At 35.1% G+C, this 17,646-nt stretch overlaps 1 protein-coding gene across 6 annotated transcripts in view; it reads right to left on the bottom strand.

The window, feature by feature from the left end:
• Positions 1 to 17,646, bottom strand: part of ESRRG (estrogen related receptor gamma) — a 580,561-nt gene that overhangs the window by 350,665 nt on the left and 212,250 nt on the right. The window contains exon 3 of one of the 6 annotated variants that reach the window (XM_037737703.1): positions 5,132 to 5,248. The exons of the other annotated variants lie outside the window; for them this stretch is intronic. The gene's annotated coding sequence lies outside the window, so the exon portion shown is untranslated. The remainder of the gene's footprint in view (positions 1 to 5,131; positions 5,249 to 17,646) is intronic. 6 annotated transcript variants of the gene reach the window in all.

Consider the following 17,646-nt stretch of genomic DNA (forward strand, 5'->3'; position numbering starts at 1 on the left):
AAAAAAAAAAAAAAAGAAAAAATAGCCAACAAAGACATTAAAATAATTATTATAACTATATTTTACATGTCTCCAAATCTGAGGCAAGGGAGATTTATACACTACCGATTAGTGAAGCTCTGCAAATCACCAAATAAGAAACATAAAGGAACTTATACCAGGTATATCATAACCTAGCTGTTCATAATGACTGGTAAAGTATAAAATCTTAAAAGTAGCCAGAGACAGGAGACACTATGTGGAGACCTGATGGTAAATAAAACAGAGATTTCTCATTGGAAAGAGTAAAAGCAAGAAAACAATACATTGAAACAATGTATTTAAAGAAAGAACTGTCAACTGATAATTTGAAATATTATAGCTTTTGAAAACAAAGGCAACATATATATACTTTTGCATATATACAAAGGCTGAAATAATTCATCACAAGCATAACTGCACTACAAAAATGTTCAAGGAAGTCCTTGTGACAGAAAGAAAATGATACCAGATGGATACATGAATTTACACAAAAGAATGAAGAACACCAGAAATGGTTAACTATGTGAGTTAATATATTTGTTATTATTATTACATCACTTTAACAATGTACTGTTTAAACAAAAATAATAATAACAATGTAGTGTGGGGTTATATGTAAGAGCAAAACATGTGACAAGAATAGCACAGAGGTTGAGGGAGGAAACATGGAAATATGTTAGTGTAAGTCTCAAACAATAAAGGACAAGGTATACTATTAGTTGAATGTAGTCTGTGATGAGTAAAACATGTATACTATAAATCCTAAAATAATAAAGCAAAGATTTATAGCTAATAAGCCAACCAAGGTCATTAAATGGAATCAAAAAATTTGTTCAATTAATCCAAAAGAAGATAAAAATATGAAGAGAAAGAAAACAAAAACAACAAAAAAGATGAAATAAATAAAAATTAAATAGAAAAAAGCTAGATTTAAACCTAACCATATCAATAAACACATTAAATATAAATCGTCTAAATATTCTAATTAGAAAGTAATTTTCTATAGCATTATAAAGTATAATTAGCAATAATTTATTGTATATTTTCAAATAGCTAAAAGAGCAGATTTTGAATATTTCCAATACAAATAAGTGCTAAATGTTTGAAGTGATGAATATGCTAATTACCCTAATATTGACAGTTACATATTGTATACATGTATCAAAATATCACACTGTATCTCATATGTATAATTATTATATGTCAATTAAAAATACCAAAAGCAGAAAGATTAAAAAGTCAGAGATTATTAGATTGGATAAAAAAGCAAAACTCAACTATATGTTTCCCACAAAAATAAATATGCATGAGAAAAACCTTTGTAACTTGGGCTAGTCAAAAATTTTTTTCTTTTAGGTACAATATGAACAGTATAACCTATAACATATGAAATTGATAGACTTCACAAAAATTAAAAACATATGCCCTTCACTTGATCTTAGCCAAAAGGCCGAGAAGCGATATATGCTCTTTAAATAACACTGTTGTGAGAATGAAAAGACAAGCCAACACTAGCAGAATATGTTGTAAATTATAAAATCAAATAAAGGCTTCATATCTAGAATATAGAAGGAATTGTGAAAACTCAATAACAAGAAAACAACCTAATACAAAAGTAGGCAGAAAATTAGAACAGAAACTTCAACAAGGAAGATATATGAATGATAAAGGAGCACATGAAAAGATGCTTGGCCGGGCGTTGTGGCTCATGCCTGTAACCCCAGCACTTTGGGAGGCCAAGGCGGGTGGATCACGAGGTCAGGAGATCGAGACCATCCTGGTCAACAAGGTGAAACCCTGCCTCTACTAAAAATACAAAAATTAGCTGGGCATGGTGGCACGCGCCTGTAGTCCCAACTACTTGGGAGGCTGAGGCAGGAGAATTGCTTGAACCCAGGAGACAGAGGTTGCAGTGAGCCGAGATCGAGCCATTGGACTCCAGCCTGGGTAACAAGAGTGAAACACCATCTCAAAAAAAAAAAGAAAAGAAAAGATGCTCAACATCATTCGTCATTAGGGAAACGCAAATTAAATTAAAACTGCAAGATACAACTACACATCTATTAGAATGAATACAATTAAAAAGTCTAACTAAACTAAGGATTTGGAGCAAGTGTAATTCTCATATACTGTTGCTGAGAATGTAAAGTGATACTACTTTGGAATAAAACTGTTTGACAGTTTTCTGAAAAGTTACACATACAGTTAATATATGATCCACTCTCAGGTTTTTACCAAAGATCAACGAAAGTCTATGCCCATGCAGACTTGTAACAGTTTCTTTTCTTTTTTCTTTTTTTTTTTGAGAGGAAACTTGCTCTGTGGCCCAGGTTGGAGTGCAGTGGTGTGATCTTTGTTCACTGCCACATCTGTCTCCTGGTTTAAAGTGATTCTCCTGCCTCAGCCTCCCGAGTAGCTAGGATTACAGGTATGTGCCACCACACCTGGCTAATTTTTGTATTCTTAGTAGAGATGGGGTTTTACCATGTTGGCTAGGCTTGTCTCCAACTCCTAGGCTCGTGATCCCCCCAAAAGCCCAGGGTAAAATAACACAAAAATCCACAGACAGTAACTGAATAAACACATTGTGGCAAATCCATACAATTTGATGGTACTTCAGTAATAAAAAGGAGCTAACTGCTGATTCAACAACATGGATATATGTTAAAATAATTATGCTGATTGAGACATACCAGATAAAAAAGAATATATACTGTAGGATTCCACTGATATGAAACTCCAGAAAATGCAAACTTATCCGTAGAGGCAAAAAGCAGATAAGTGACTACCCTTGAGATGGGGGAAGTAAGTCAGTAAAGGGGTCAGAGAAAAGGATTATAAGGCAGCAAAAGAGAACTTTTGTTTATTAAGGTATTGGTTTCATGGGTGTATATGTATGTCAAAATGGATACAATTGTATACTGTAGTGTGTAGTTTATTATATGTAAGTTATATCTCATAGAGCTGTTACAAACAAGGATAGGATCATTGTCCATAAGGCATTTAAAAGTTAATTATTGAAAGAAAACATACATACAAAATTACTTCAATGAATAAGAAGATAATATATAAGTGTTTTGTACAAAATACATGAGAAGTAGAGACCAGTGATTCTAAAACTTTGATATGCATCAGAATCACCTGGAGGGAGTATTAAAACATAGATTGTTGGGCCCAATGCCCAGAGCTTTCTGATTCAGTAGGTCTGGGATGGGGCTCAAGGATTTGCATTTCCAGCAGGCTCTCTGTTAATGCTGATGGTGCTGGTCCCGACCACACTTTTAGAATCACTGATATGTAAGAGAATAGGACAATACAGAATAAAGGGCCAATTTAGAAAAGGGAGAAATTACAGCATTTCTTGAAAAGCTTTTTTTTTTCCTTAAGTTCACAATGAAACAGAATTCAAGTGAATAAAATTTTATTTTATTCTCAGAATTTCTTTCCTTCAAAATTTTACTATGTTCCTACTGAAAATTCCACGCTTTGCAAGTAGATCTCATACTACCTAGTTGCAGAAGCCACTGGTTTAATGACAGTCAATATCCTCTTAGAGAGCAATTAAATATCAAACCAGTGAGTAAATTAAGAATAGGGCGAGGGTATATTTCAATTAGCCAAATCTTTTATTCCCACTTTCTGCCGTATTTCAATTCTTCTCCTATACCCTTTTGAGAAACGGTTGTTATTGTAGGTTTAAAATAAATAAAAATAATTTCTCTTTCTCAGGAGTCACAGGCTTTGTTCTTTGCTATTCCTTCTCCAAGACTTTTTCTCCTACCTGCTCACTTTCATCTGCCTAATTCTAATTTGTCTTTTAAGCCTAGGATAGACAGCACTTATGTGCAGAACTTTTCTGGGCACACTTCACGCTCACTCTGCTGCACAGAAGCTCCTCCTCTGTGTTCCTTGTCACTACAGCCTCTGCCATCTTGCACTAAATCATCTTATCATGCTCATCCCATTTTTTTCTGCTTCTTAAATAATGTATTTCTCTTTAACTTAATGAAATTGCATTTGACGCATCCTAGCTTTTTTGATCCCCTCTGAGTTACAGAGTGTTAGAGATAGAGGAGGAGGGAGTCAAGAGGTCACAAAATCTAGAATCATAAAACTGGAGAGACAGAACATGGGATGAAATTGTAAATATACAACATATACTTGCATACAGGCACATACAAACATTTTGGGGGTTGTTAATGACTTCCCTAAGGATAGTAATTTCAAGTGGCACCAATCTTTAACCCAGACTGAATCATGGGACAAATCAAGTTTCCCAATTCCTACTCATGCATTTGACATATTTATGGTCTGCTTTTATAGCTTTTGATCACAATTTCCTAGGAGGCAGCTGGTCCCTAAATCAACATCTAAAAAAAAAAAAAAAAAAGAACAGCCAAAGTCCAGTCCTGTTAACAAAATTACCTATTGAGGAGGTCAGTGCTGTTTGAAACACATATAAAACATGAGAGTGATTTTTTAAATGTCTGCTATTGGATGAAGGTTACATTTAAAGATTCCAATTGTACTTTTATATGATGCTATACTTCTGTGGTAGTGCTTTGCCCAAAATAAAGGTTTAAGGAAATAAAAATAACAAAAATGATACAGAAAAACAAAACAAAACAAAACCAAACCACTTTTCCGAAAATTTTCATTTCAACCAGAAGCAAACATGTTATAAGATGGCAAAGCAGAGTTAGGAACAACTTAGTGTTTCTCTCAGGAATAACTGTGATCTTCCACACTTAGGGGTTGATGGTCAGGGGTAACTTAGATCAACTCAAGAAGGAAGCATCTGGGTCTGTCCACCTAAGGAGATGCTGCTCAGAGACCCAGCACCTAGGGAGAACACCCCAGGTTCTCTGGGGAGGTCAAGAGTTTGGGATTCAGTATCATACTGAAGAAGCTCAGCAAGCAAAGTAGCTGATCTAGGATGCAGGCTTCTGACTTCCAGATTCTACTATCATCATCAGAGGCCCAAAATTGGGGCCCACACCCAAAGAGTATAATGATTCCCAGCCTTTAGCACAACATAAACTGACCAGGAAAGAAAGGCCTTTATTCCTCTGATTCCCCGCCCCCCCCCAAAAAAAAATGATACTTTCACCTTGTTCTCTTTCTCAGTGGATCTATATTTTCATGAATGAAGAAAAGAAAAATATTGAACTCTCCGACTAGGAAGGTTTCTTATAAGAAGGTTCCAATAGCCTTCAATTTTTTAAAGCTATGCAGAAAAACAAAATTTACCACAAAGGAATAAAGAGCACTAACCAAAGAAATTTCACTCTCATAGATTTTGTAGCACCTCAGAACTTCCTTTGGAAGGGAAGGACAAAGCGGCCATTTGCTCAGCTTAGATCATTTGGATTGAGACTCATATGTTATTTTAAATGAACATTGCTCAGGTAGTTAAGCCTTAAAAATCAACCATCCTTGACAATTGTCCAATTTTTTTTTTTTAAAGTCTTACCTTAAGGGTTTCAGAAACACATTTACAAAGTATGCTGTAGTGGGAACTAGTCAAGTTTCCTAGCTGGTTTCATAGCACAACTGGGACTGCTGGTCTTTGTTCATTTTTGTCTTTGAAAACTTTGTTACAATTAGAAGAGGGAAAAGTAGTAAATTTTAAAAGTAGTAAACTACAGTTGTTTAGCACTTGGAACGATACAAAATTCCAATGCAATCCAACAGAACATTTAATTTCCGAGATTTTACTTTCACCCCTTGACTTATAAGGTTAAGAAGGAAAGTACTGAATTTCTCTCGTGACATTAGAACTGTTTCTTACAACGGCATTCCTTTTGAGAAATTAGAACTGAAGTTTTCTTTGCATTCTCTATGTGCTGAGTTCCTATATTGGATAATATTAGCATCTTTTATATCCATACCTAATATAACATTCCTTTTTCCTATATTGTACAAGTTCCAGAGTCTTAACGCTTTATAGTAGTGCCAACAAAAATGTTTAAGGAAAGGCCATCCAAAAGCAGACATGACATTTTGCAGAGTCTTCAGTTTATCTTTAGAATGTATAATTATAAACTGTTCTTGAAATAAGCTGCCCAGATATTTGTGTTAACACAGAAATTCTGTTACCATTAGTTCTTGCTCAGGAAATGCAAATATTGTGAACATGCTGTTTAACGGCAGCAAATATCATGTCTCCCATTTTTATGAAAAGTAATATTGTAAAACATGCTATCAAGTAATCAACATATTTATTAAACAGTTCTCCATACAAGCCATGTACATACATATGCACATTTTATTGGACAGTGTAGTAAGTAACCACAGTTGAAGTGTTCATATCCAGTATGAGACATATGTACATACTGTATATGGTACAAATATAGCAATACAATGACATTTTAAAGATTGCTTTTATTGTTATTGAAATATGTATGTTCTTATCAATATTGAAATATGTATTTTTTAGGGGAAAGCAACAAGCATGCACATTTGTTTCTGCTGAAGACCTACCTTTTTAAAATAACCATATTAAAATCATAAATACTAGCTCTCCGATGTAGAAATATCTGTATCTCACGACATCTTTATATTTCTTTCTTTTTATTTATTTATTTATTTTTTTGAGATAGGGTCTCACTCCATCACTCAGGCTAGAGTGCAATGGTGTGACCTCAGCTCATTGCAGTCTTGACCTCCTAAGCTCAGGTGCTCCTCCCATCTAAGCCTCCTGGGTAGCTGGGACTGCAGGGGCTTACCACCACACCCGGCTAATCTATCTTTTAAAGGAGCTTTAGATATGTCCACAATTCTTCCTCCAGGTGGCTTTTCTTACAGTCTTCAAACTCTGGCATCTGTGATTAGATATTCTTTCATTTTGTGATGTGGGTTTTCAAACTTAAAAAGAGACTATAAAGTAATCTCTCTTCTTTATTTTTTGCTACATAGACAGTTTTTAACCTTAAATATTTTACATTTCCCCAATTACAAGTTTCTGTCATTTTCTTCATCCGTGTTCAAACTGTGAAATGAGGAAAAGAGATATTTGGTTTTAAAAAAATAAAATGATGAAACTTTGTGATACTGATGTTCTTCTTCAAAGGCCTTTGAGTCTTCTGTTTCAGTATGTATGCAACATGCATGCTGATATGGTCTCAGGAAGTATATTAGCTGTAACCATTTTTGCACTGTGCGTATGGGAAAACTGAGGCACAGAACAAAACCACTTGTCCAACATCTTGTAAAAACTGTAAGTATACACAGAAACTAATTGAGAGGGAAACCTACTTTCATTCAAGTCACTTATCAAAAGAATTCTCCTTTCGCTTTGATAATATGTTTCTAACCTTTCATTTTTACACAGCCAAATTCTCAGCCACGACCGGAAATTCGATCCAAATGTCATTAAGTAACAATTTTAAAGTTTGGGCACGAATTTCATATATTTATGAAGAAAGGTTTCTCTAAGTAAATGAATAGTGAAACAAATTTGCATAGGGGATATTTAACTACTTAAGATAAAATATCTCTATGGGGCCCTGTTAATTTGGAAGCAACTATTTCACTGCAGAAAAATTGATAAACAAATCATTCTTAAATTGGTAAGAAAAGAGACTCTAAGCACCTTTATTAGCATGCTCTGTAAGTCCAAGTCCAATTCCGTTTATTTGACACATTTATTTTATTTACTGTTGTCTCTCCCCTACCTCTTCACTATACTGTAATTTCCATGGTGGTAAGATTATTTTTTCTTATCAGTGTAAAAATTTTATTTTCTAAATTATAATACAGCATAAACAACACTAGTTTTGGTGTACAGCCCTGTGAATCTTAGCACATGAATAGATTAATGTAAATATTATAAGAATCAAGATACAAAACAATTCCCTGCCCTACAGAATTCCTACTAGCAATCCCTTTATAGGCAAACCACCTGTCACTCCTAACTCCTGGCAACCACTGATCTGTCTCCAGCACTACAATTCTATCTTTTTGCGAATAACATAAAATGGAATACTACAGTATGTCACTTTTTGAGTCTGCCTCTCACTAAGCATGAAGATTTGTCTAAACTGTTGTGTGTATTGATAGTTTTTTTCTTTTCTTTTCTTTTCTTTTTTTTTTTTGAGACAAAGTTTCGCTCCTGTTGCCCAGGTTGGGGTGTGAAGGCACAATCTCTGCTCACTGCAATCTCCATCTCCCAGTTCAAGTGATTCTCCTGTCTCAGCCCCCCAAGTAGCTCGGATTACAGGTATGCACCCCTGGCTAAGTTTTTGAATTTAGTAGAGATGGGGTTTTACCATGTTAGTCAGGCTGGTCACAAACTCCTGACCTCAGGTGATCTACCTGCCTCAGCCTCCCAAAGTGCTGGGATCACAGGCGTGCACCACTGTGCCTGATTGACAGTTTGTTCTTCATTATTGCTGAGTAGTGTTTCATCGTATGAATGCACCACAGTTTATCTATCCATTCGCTTTTGAAGGACATTCACATTGTTCACAGTTTTGGACAATTGCAAATAGCACTGCTATAAACAATTATATACTGATTTTTATGGATCATATATTTTTTATTTCTCAAATGTAAATATCTAGGAGTGGGATTTCTATATCCTATAGTAGGTCATGTTTAACTTTATTTAAAAATGGCTAAATTGTTTTCCAGAGTAGCTGTTTCATTTTGCATTTTTATCAGCAGTCTGTGCAAGTTTCAGCTCCTCTACATTCTTATCAGCACTTGGTACTGTCACACTTTTAAAAATTAGCCATTCCAGGCCAAGTACAGTGGCTCATGCCTGTAATCCCAGCACTAGGAAGGCAGGTGGATCACGAGGTCAAGAGATTGAGACCATCCTGGCCTGCATGGTGAAACCCCGTTTCTACTAAAAATACAAAAATTAGCTGGGCGTGACGGCAGGTGCCTGTAGTCCCAGTTACTTGGGAGGTTGAGGCAGGAGAATTGCTTGAACCTGGGAGATGGAGGTTGCAGTGAGCCAAGATTGTGCCACTGCATTCCAGCCTGGGCAACAGGGCAAGACTCTGTCTCAAAAAAAAAAAAAAAATAGCCATTTTAGTGATATGCCATAAATTTCAATATTTTATTATGCATTTTCCCATAACTAATGGTATTGAACATTTTTTCATGTGTTTATATGCATTCCATGTTTCCTTTCTTGAAATGTCCAAGTCATTTGCACGTTTTTAAATTAGGTTGTTAGTTTTCTTACTCCTCAGTCTTGCAAATTCCTTATTTACTCTTGTTATAAGAACTTTGTCTGCTATGTGCTTTGCAAATATTTCCTTCCAGCAAGGGAACTGTTCTTTCATTTTCTTAATGGTGAGAGTGCAAACATTTTAAATTTTGATGAAGACCAATTTAGCAATTTTTGTTTTATGGATTATATCTTTAGTGTCACGTTTAAGAACTTTTTACCTAACCCTAGATAATGATAATTTTCTCTTATGTTTTGTTCTAAAAGTTTTATAGTTTTATGTTTTACTTCTAGGTTTTTGTTCACTTTTGAGTTAATTTTTCTACAAGATGTGAGGTTTAGGTGAAGTTTTAATTTTTAAATTTTTTTTTTTTTTTTTGCCTACTGATATTCAGTTGTTTCAACATCATTTGCTGAAAGGACAAAATTGCTTTTGTATCATTGTCAAGAACCAACTGATCATATTTATGTGAGTTTGTTTCTGGATTCTTGTTATCATCCATTGGTAATTGTCTATTTCAATGCCACACTGTCTTGATTAGTACAGCTATTCAGTAAGTCTTAAAATCAGAAAGTATGATTCTTCTAAGCTTATTCTTTTTCACAATCAGTTCAGTTGTGCTGGTTCTCTTGCCTTTCCATAAAAGCTCTAGAATCAGCTTGTCTATGTCCATAAGAAAATCCTCCTTGGAATTTTATAGAAATTTCATTAAATCTATTATCACATTAGGGAGAATCAACATCTTTACTTTGTTGAATCTTCTGATTCATGAACATAGACTATGTCTCAATTTATTTAGATCTTCTGTGATTTATTGCATCAGTATTTGTAGTTTTCAGCAATAGATCCTAGAAATATTAAATTTATATCTATAAATTTCATTTTTGGAGCTATAATTTTTTTTTTATTTTTAAAGTGCACTTTCCAATTGTACATTGCTAGTATATAGAAATGCAATGATTTTTGTATGCTAACCTTGTAACCTGAAAAGTTGCTTTATGGCTAAGAGTTTTTTGTAATTTTCTTGGGATTTTCTACCTAGAAAATCATGTTGCCTGTGCTTTATTTCCAATCATCTTCTAGAACAATGTTGAATAGAATTTTTATAGGCAGGACATCCTTGCCTTGTTCCTGATCATAGGGAGAAAGCATTTAGTGTTTCACCATTAACTCTATTAGCTGTAGATATTTTGTGGATGGACTTTATCAAGATGGAGCAGTTTCATTCTATGCCTACTTTGCAGAAAATGTTATCATGAATAGATGTTAAATTCTGGCAAATATTTTTTCTGCATCAATTGACATAAACCTGTGTTTTTTGTTTTTTGTTTTTCTGGAGGATTACATTGATTGACATCTAATATTGAGCCAGCCTGGCAATCCTAGTTTACAAAATAAACCCCACTTTGTTATTACATGTTATTCATTTTACATCTTCAAAGATTTGATTTGTTAGTGTTTTATTGAGAATGCTTGCATCTATGGTCATAAGAAATATTGCTTTGTATCTCTCTCTCTCTTTTCTTTTGTTGTCTGGTTTTGGTATAAGGGTTACTCTTTGGAGGCCAAAATTACTCCTTTGGCCTCATAAAATGAGTTGGGAAGTGTTCATTCTTCACCTATTTCCTGAAGATTTTTAAAAATTGGCATTGTTTCGTCTATAATTGTTTGGTTAAATACACCAATGAAACTGCCTGGGCCTGGAGATTTCTTTGGCAAAAGGATTTTTAACAATAATTCAATTTATTTAACAGGTATTGGTTTGCCTAGGTTATCTTGGTAGTAATTCATGATTTTCAAGAAATATATTCATTCCGTCAACATTGCCAAATTCCTTTACATTGAATTTTTCATGGTATTATATTATCCTTTTAATGGTGGTAGGATCTGTAATGATGTCTCCAATTTATTCCTGATATTGACAATTTGTGTATTTCATTTTTTGTCAGTCTTGCTAGAAGTTTATAAATTGTATTGATTTCTAAAACAGTGCTCATTGTTTTTACTGATTTTTATCTATTGTCTTTCTGCCTTAAATTTTATTAATTTATGCTTATATCTTTATTATTATACTCCATTCTACTTACTTTCAGTTTCTTCTTTTTCTGCTTTATTAAGGTGGAAAGTTAGAGTATTAACTGAAGATCTTTCTTATTTTCTAATAGATATAATGCTATAAACTTTCCCTGTAAGCACTGCTTTAGCTGTATCACATACATTTTAATATGCATATTTTCATTTTCATTCAGTTGAAAATATTTTCTAATTTCCCTTGAGATTTCATCTTTGACTATGGATCATTTAGAAATGCATTGTCAAATATGTGTTTGGACATTTTCCTATCTTCCTCTTATTTGGCTTATACATTAATTTTGTAAGATCAGAGAATATATTTTAGATTATTTCAATTTTTTTTTACATTTTAAACATTGTTTTTATGATCTAGGGTATAGTCTATCTTAATCAGTGTTCTATGTTCTTTTGAAAAGCATCTGTATTTTCCTGTTAGTCAGTGGAATGCTCTAAAAATATTAATTAGATTCAATTGGTTGATGTTTATGTTCAGTTCTTCTATAGTCTTGATAATTTTTTCTCTCTTAATTGTAACTATTACAGAGAGAGGAATTTTGATGTCTCTAACTATAATTATAGATTTGCCTATTTCTACTCTCAGTTCTGTTAGTTTCTGCTTCCTGTATTTTCAGTGCACATTTACAATTATTACATATGCTCGGTGAGTTGATCCCTTTATCAATAAGTGGAAACCTTATCATTCTATAGTTCCCTTTATCCTTTCCTCTTTACGTTGTAGTTACCATACATATCAGATCTATATACATTGAAAACTCCATCATTCAACGTTAAATGTTTTGCTTTAAATTATCAAACAAATTTTAAAGAACTCAGGAGGAAAAGAATAGTCTATTATATGTACCCCAGTACTTAATATTTCTTTTGCTTTTCTTTCATGCTTGTTCTAAATTTCCTTCTGGTATTATTTCCCTTCTATCTGAAAAAATTCCTTTAGAAATTATCTTAGAGCTGACTTGCTGGCACCAAATTCTCTTAATTCTCCTTTATCTGAGGATGTCTTTACTTCACCTTCATTTCTCAGCAGTATTTTTGCTGAATATAGAATTCTGGTTTGGCAGTTCTTTTCAGCACCTTAAAATATGTGTCACTTCCTTCTATCCTCTATGATTTCTGATGAGAAATCCACAGTCATTTAAATTGTTCCTCTACAGGAAATGCGTCATTTATCTCTGCTTTTGTTCAAGAGTTTTTAGTCTTATTTTTGTAGCATTTTGATTATAATGGGTCTAAACATGGATTTATTTGGATTCATACTGTTTGATTTTCACAGAACTTACTTTCTTTCTTCCAGTGTTGGAAGCTTTTGGCCATTATTTCTTCAAGTGTGTTTTAGCACCACACTTATTTGTCATCCTGTTCTAGAACTCCTATGATGCAAATGTTAAACCTTTTTTTATTTTTAATTGTGCCACACATCTTTGAGACTGTTTATTTTTTTCTCCCAGTCTATTTTTTTCCTCTGTTTGTCAAATTGGATAATTTCTACTGATTTATTTTCAAGTTTACTGATTCTTTCCTCTTCCATTGCCATGGTGCTATTGAGCAGATCCAATAAGAATTTTATTGTGAGTTATTGTATCCTTCAATTCTAAAATTTCCATTTGATTTTTCTATGTCTTATTTCCTATTGCCAAGGTTTTCTATTTTAACTTTGTTTCAGGAGTGTTTGTGACTGCTTGTTGGGGCATTTTTTTTAAAAAAAATAATAGTTTCTCTAAAAGTCTGTTAGAAAAGTCCAGCATCTGTATCCTCTAAACATCAGTATCTGTTAATTGTCTTCTTGATGTAGGTTGAAACTTTTCTAGTTATTCTTATTCCAAATAATTTTAGATGGTATCTAGAGACATTTTTAATGTGTTTTGAGACTATGTGTCTTGCTTAACTCTAATGGAATATGTGATACTTTTGTTTTAGCAACCAAACTGATGAGATTCGGCCCACAAGTTCCAACTGACCTTCTCAGGGTTATGGTTCCAATATGAGCTGTTTCCAAGGTTTTTGCAGTGGTATTCAGATTTTTTCTGTGTGTGCACCACCCAGTGTCCAGTATGGACATAGGTGCAGGTGGATCTGTTGGTTTAATTCTGGAAGTTTTTGATATATTAAATTAGGATCAGATTCTCACTCAACTGGTGAGCCCAGGAGTTCATAAACCTCTTTTTTCATTGTTTTTGTTTGTTTGAGGCAGAGTTTCACTCTTGTCACCCAGGCTGGAGTGCAGTGGTGCGATCTCAGCTCACTGCAACTACCATCTCCTGGGTTCAAGTGATTCTCCTGCCTCAGCCTCCTGAGTAGCTGGGATTACAGGTGCTAGCCACCATGCCTGGCTAATTTTTGTATTTTTAGTAGAGATGGGATTTCACTACGTTGGCCAGGCTGGTCTTAAACTCAGGTGATCCACCCACCTCAGCTTCCCAAAGTGCTGAGATTACAGGTGTGAGCCACCGCACCTGGCCAGGAGCTCATAAACATCTTTATAAGGTCACTTTCCCAACCTCTTAACCAACATGATTCTCTCAATTTTCTACTTTCTTGGGCTCCTCTTTTCAGTCCTCCAACTAGAAATCTGGGGCTTTAGTTATCCTACTCAGCCACATATGCCCACATTTTTCCCACACAGTGCAAGGAGAGAGAGACAGAGAGGGAAAGTAACATGGATGTGCTCTACCCTCTTGGGACCACAGCTCCACTGAAATGAGAAGAAGAGTCCTCTTATTCAGGCATCTGGCCCCTGTAGGCACCTGTTGCCATCATTATTAGCACTTGGGGCCTGGGTGCAAGAAACAGAGAAAAAAGAGAGGGACACGAAGGAAGGAAGGAAGGAAGGAAGGAAGGAAGGAAGGAAGGAAGGAGGGAGGGAGGGAGGGAGGGAAGGAGGGAAGGAGGGAAGGAGGGAAGGAGGGAAGGAGGGAAGGAGGGAAGAAGGGAGGAAGGGAGTGAGAGAGGGAGGGAATGAGGGAAGGCAGGCTAGTCTCTGCCTCTACCACTCAAGTCAAACCAGTGGTTTTCTCCTGGAGCTCTCTCTGTCCACTTCTGGGTTTCAACTATGAGATCAAGCAAGAAGCTACTAGAAGGGGAACAATGATAAACTCACCACAAGTTTAGGAGTATTTCCAGTTCTGATCTCCTATTCTTTGCATTTCAAACTTCTCATATAGTGACTCTGAATTCTGTCCAGTTCTTACAGCTAACATTCAGTGGGAGACATAAGGTGAATTGTGCATGCGTATTTTATTATATCCAAAACCAAAACTCAGGTAAAAAAATTTCGAATTCCAAACTGAATGTATTATGCACACAAAATATAAGAAATAAAATTAATATAAAGTTTGAAGAATAATAAATATCAGTGTACCCTCATCTAAGTTAAAAACTTAACAGACAAACTAGTTCCTGAGAAGCTCTTGTGTCTTCCATGCTTAGCCTTCGTCCTTCCACACAGAGGTAATCAGTAACTTGACCTGAAAGGCAACCATTCTCTTGTATACCTTTCTAGTTTTACCATTTTATTATATAACTCTGTGATGATTAATATTGAGTGTCAACTTGATTGGATTGAAGGATGCAAAGTATTGTTCCTGGGTGTGTCTGTGAGGTTGTTGTCAAAGGAGATTAACATTTGCATCCATGGACAGACAGAGGCACACCCACCTTAATCTGGGTGGGCACATCTAATCAGCTACCATTTCAGCTAGAATAAAGCAGGCAGAGAAGATGGAAGAGCAGTCTTGTGGAGTCTTCCAGCCTTCATCTTCTCCCATGCTGGATACGTCCTGCCCTTGAACATCAGACTCCAGGTTCTTCAGGTTTAGAACTGTTGGACTTATACCAGTGGTTTGCCAGGGGCTCTTGGGCCTGTGGCCACAGACTGAAGGCTGCACTGTGGGCTTCCCTACTTTTAAGATTTTGGGATTCAAACCGATCCACCACTGGCTTCCTTAATCCTTAACTTACAGAGAGCCTATGGTGGGACTTCACCTTGTGATCAAGTGAGTCTTTCATATATACATGTATCCTATCAGTTCTCTTCCTCTAGAGAACCCCAGTACAAAGCCTGAACAAGACACTGTTTGCCTTTTTTAATATTTTAATTAACTTTTTAAAATTAAAATTATACAGAAAAGTGCACAGGTCATACTTATAGAAGTTGACTGACTATCCCAACGTGACATTCTTTTTATCCATTACCTGATCCACGTATCACCAGCACCCCGAAGTCCCCTCAGACCTCTCTAAATCACTATTTCTACCTTCTTCCCCAAAGGCAACCATGATGCCGACTTCTAATATCTCAGATTATTTTTATCTGTGTCTGAACTTTATATAAACAGAAGCCTACAGAATGCATGTTATATGTTTAGCTTCTTCTTCCTGATGCTACATTTATGAAAGCCAACCTTATTGCATATAGCACAGTGGTTTATTTTCATTGCCACATAGTATTCCTATATATGAATACTATATTTATATTATATTTATTTATACTTATTACTTCATTCTCATGTTGATGAAAATTTTGGTTTGTTCCAGTGTTTGGTTGTTATAAAACTGTGAAGTTGTTTTGTATGCGTCTTTTGGTGCATATTCTGTTGAGCATATACCTGGAAGTAGAATTGCTGGGTCAAAGGCTATGCATATGTTCATCATTGGTACATTCTATCAGTTTTCCAGAGTGGTTTTCCCAATCTACACTCCCACCAGCAGAAATGGGCATTCTGATTCCAGAAGGAAGGTATTTTTTTTTTAAGACAGAAACAGCCTTATTTAGAGGGAAATGTCATCATCTAGTATGGATATCAGGCAAAAAATTAAAAGCTATAATGACAGTGCTCCCTAGACTTCTCTTAAACCTGGGCCTTCAGGCTTATGACCAGTGTAGACACTAGAAGGTGCCCTTCTAAATTAATAAGCTAAAAGAATAGAAGAAATAAGAAAAGTTTAAAAATATGAAATAAAATAAAGGTATATATTCCCTGGGACAGTATGACAGAATAAAATATATTCTGTTATGTTTATAACAGAATATAAAAAGGTATATATTCCCCCAACAGTACAACAGTAATCTTGGATTATCCCACACAGAGATTAAAATATTATTTTTGAATCAGATTTTGTTTTAACTGCAAGAGCTCCAACGTTTAATTAAATGGTTCAAAGAAACCCAGTAGATCTTACAATGTAGGTACTACAAACATTTTTGAAAAGTTTTAAATAATAAATAACCATGTATATAAAGTTATGAGCTATCTTTCATTACTGACATTCTGGAGGAATATATGGAGCTGCCTGGGGAATGTTTTCAAAAGCCTCAAAAGCCCTACCTGCCAAACAAGAATCCCCTACAAGCCTGTTATAATGTCAGAAATTTCCACTATAATTCCCATTTATATTAAAGACAAGTTGATCATTGTATCTAGAAATATATATTTCCAGGGAGGTGGAAAAAACATACAAAGGAAATCTACATTTTATTTATTTTTTAAATGATAATATCATTTTTGTCATACCTTGTTTTTTTTTTTCAGGCATGATCATTCAATGCTGAGGCATTTGTAAACTTGCATCTTATGGTTTTGGAAATTGTGAGATGATTGATCACGGACAGTATCATTCATAGAAGCCATAGAACCAATTGTTCGGTCATGAGATAACTGACCTGAAGCAGATTTAACCAGCACCTGTCATAATGCTACAGTCCACTGAGCTACCCGCTGTCATGTTAAATGCTCAACATGAAACAATAGGTAGGGCCTGGTGCGGTGGCCCACACCTGTAATCCCAGCACTTTGGGAGGCCAAGGCGGGTGGATTACAAAGTCATGGGTTCAAGACCAGCCTGGCTAATATGGTGAAACTGTCTCTACTAAAAAAAATACAAAAATTAGCCGGGCATGGTGGCTGGCACCTATAGTCCCAGCTACTCAGGAGTCTGAGGCAGGAGAATTGCTTGAACCCGGGAGGCGGAGGTTGCAGTGAGCCAAGATCGCGACATTGCACTTCAGCCTGGGTAGCAAGAGCGAAACTTTATCTAACAAAAAANAAAAAAAAAAGAAAAGAAAAAAAGAAACAATAGGTATCTTGACTAAAGACTTTACAGCTTTTAATAGAGTAATCCTGAACAAAAACAAATACATAGTGTCAAAGATAAAGGAAAGCAGTTTTCAAACCTTTCCAAGTAATGTTAATGTGTTATCGGATTCAAGAACCTCCTCACTAATGTGTGTGTGTGTGTGTGTGTGTGTGTGATCTATGAAGTATGGAAGAATAAAAGTTTAGACAACACTACCACAAAACAGTATTTGCCCTAATGAAAACCTTAGTCTAGTAGAAAAATGGTACATGTTAACACT

Source organism: Cebus imitator, unplaced genomic scaffold (genome assembly GCF_001604975.1).
Source record: "Cebus imitator isolate Cc_AM_T3 unplaced genomic scaffold, Cebus_imitator-1.0 Scaffold42, whole genome shotgun sequence".
Lineage (NCBI taxonomy): Eukaryota > Metazoa > Chordata > Mammalia > Primates > Cebidae > Cebus > Cebus imitator.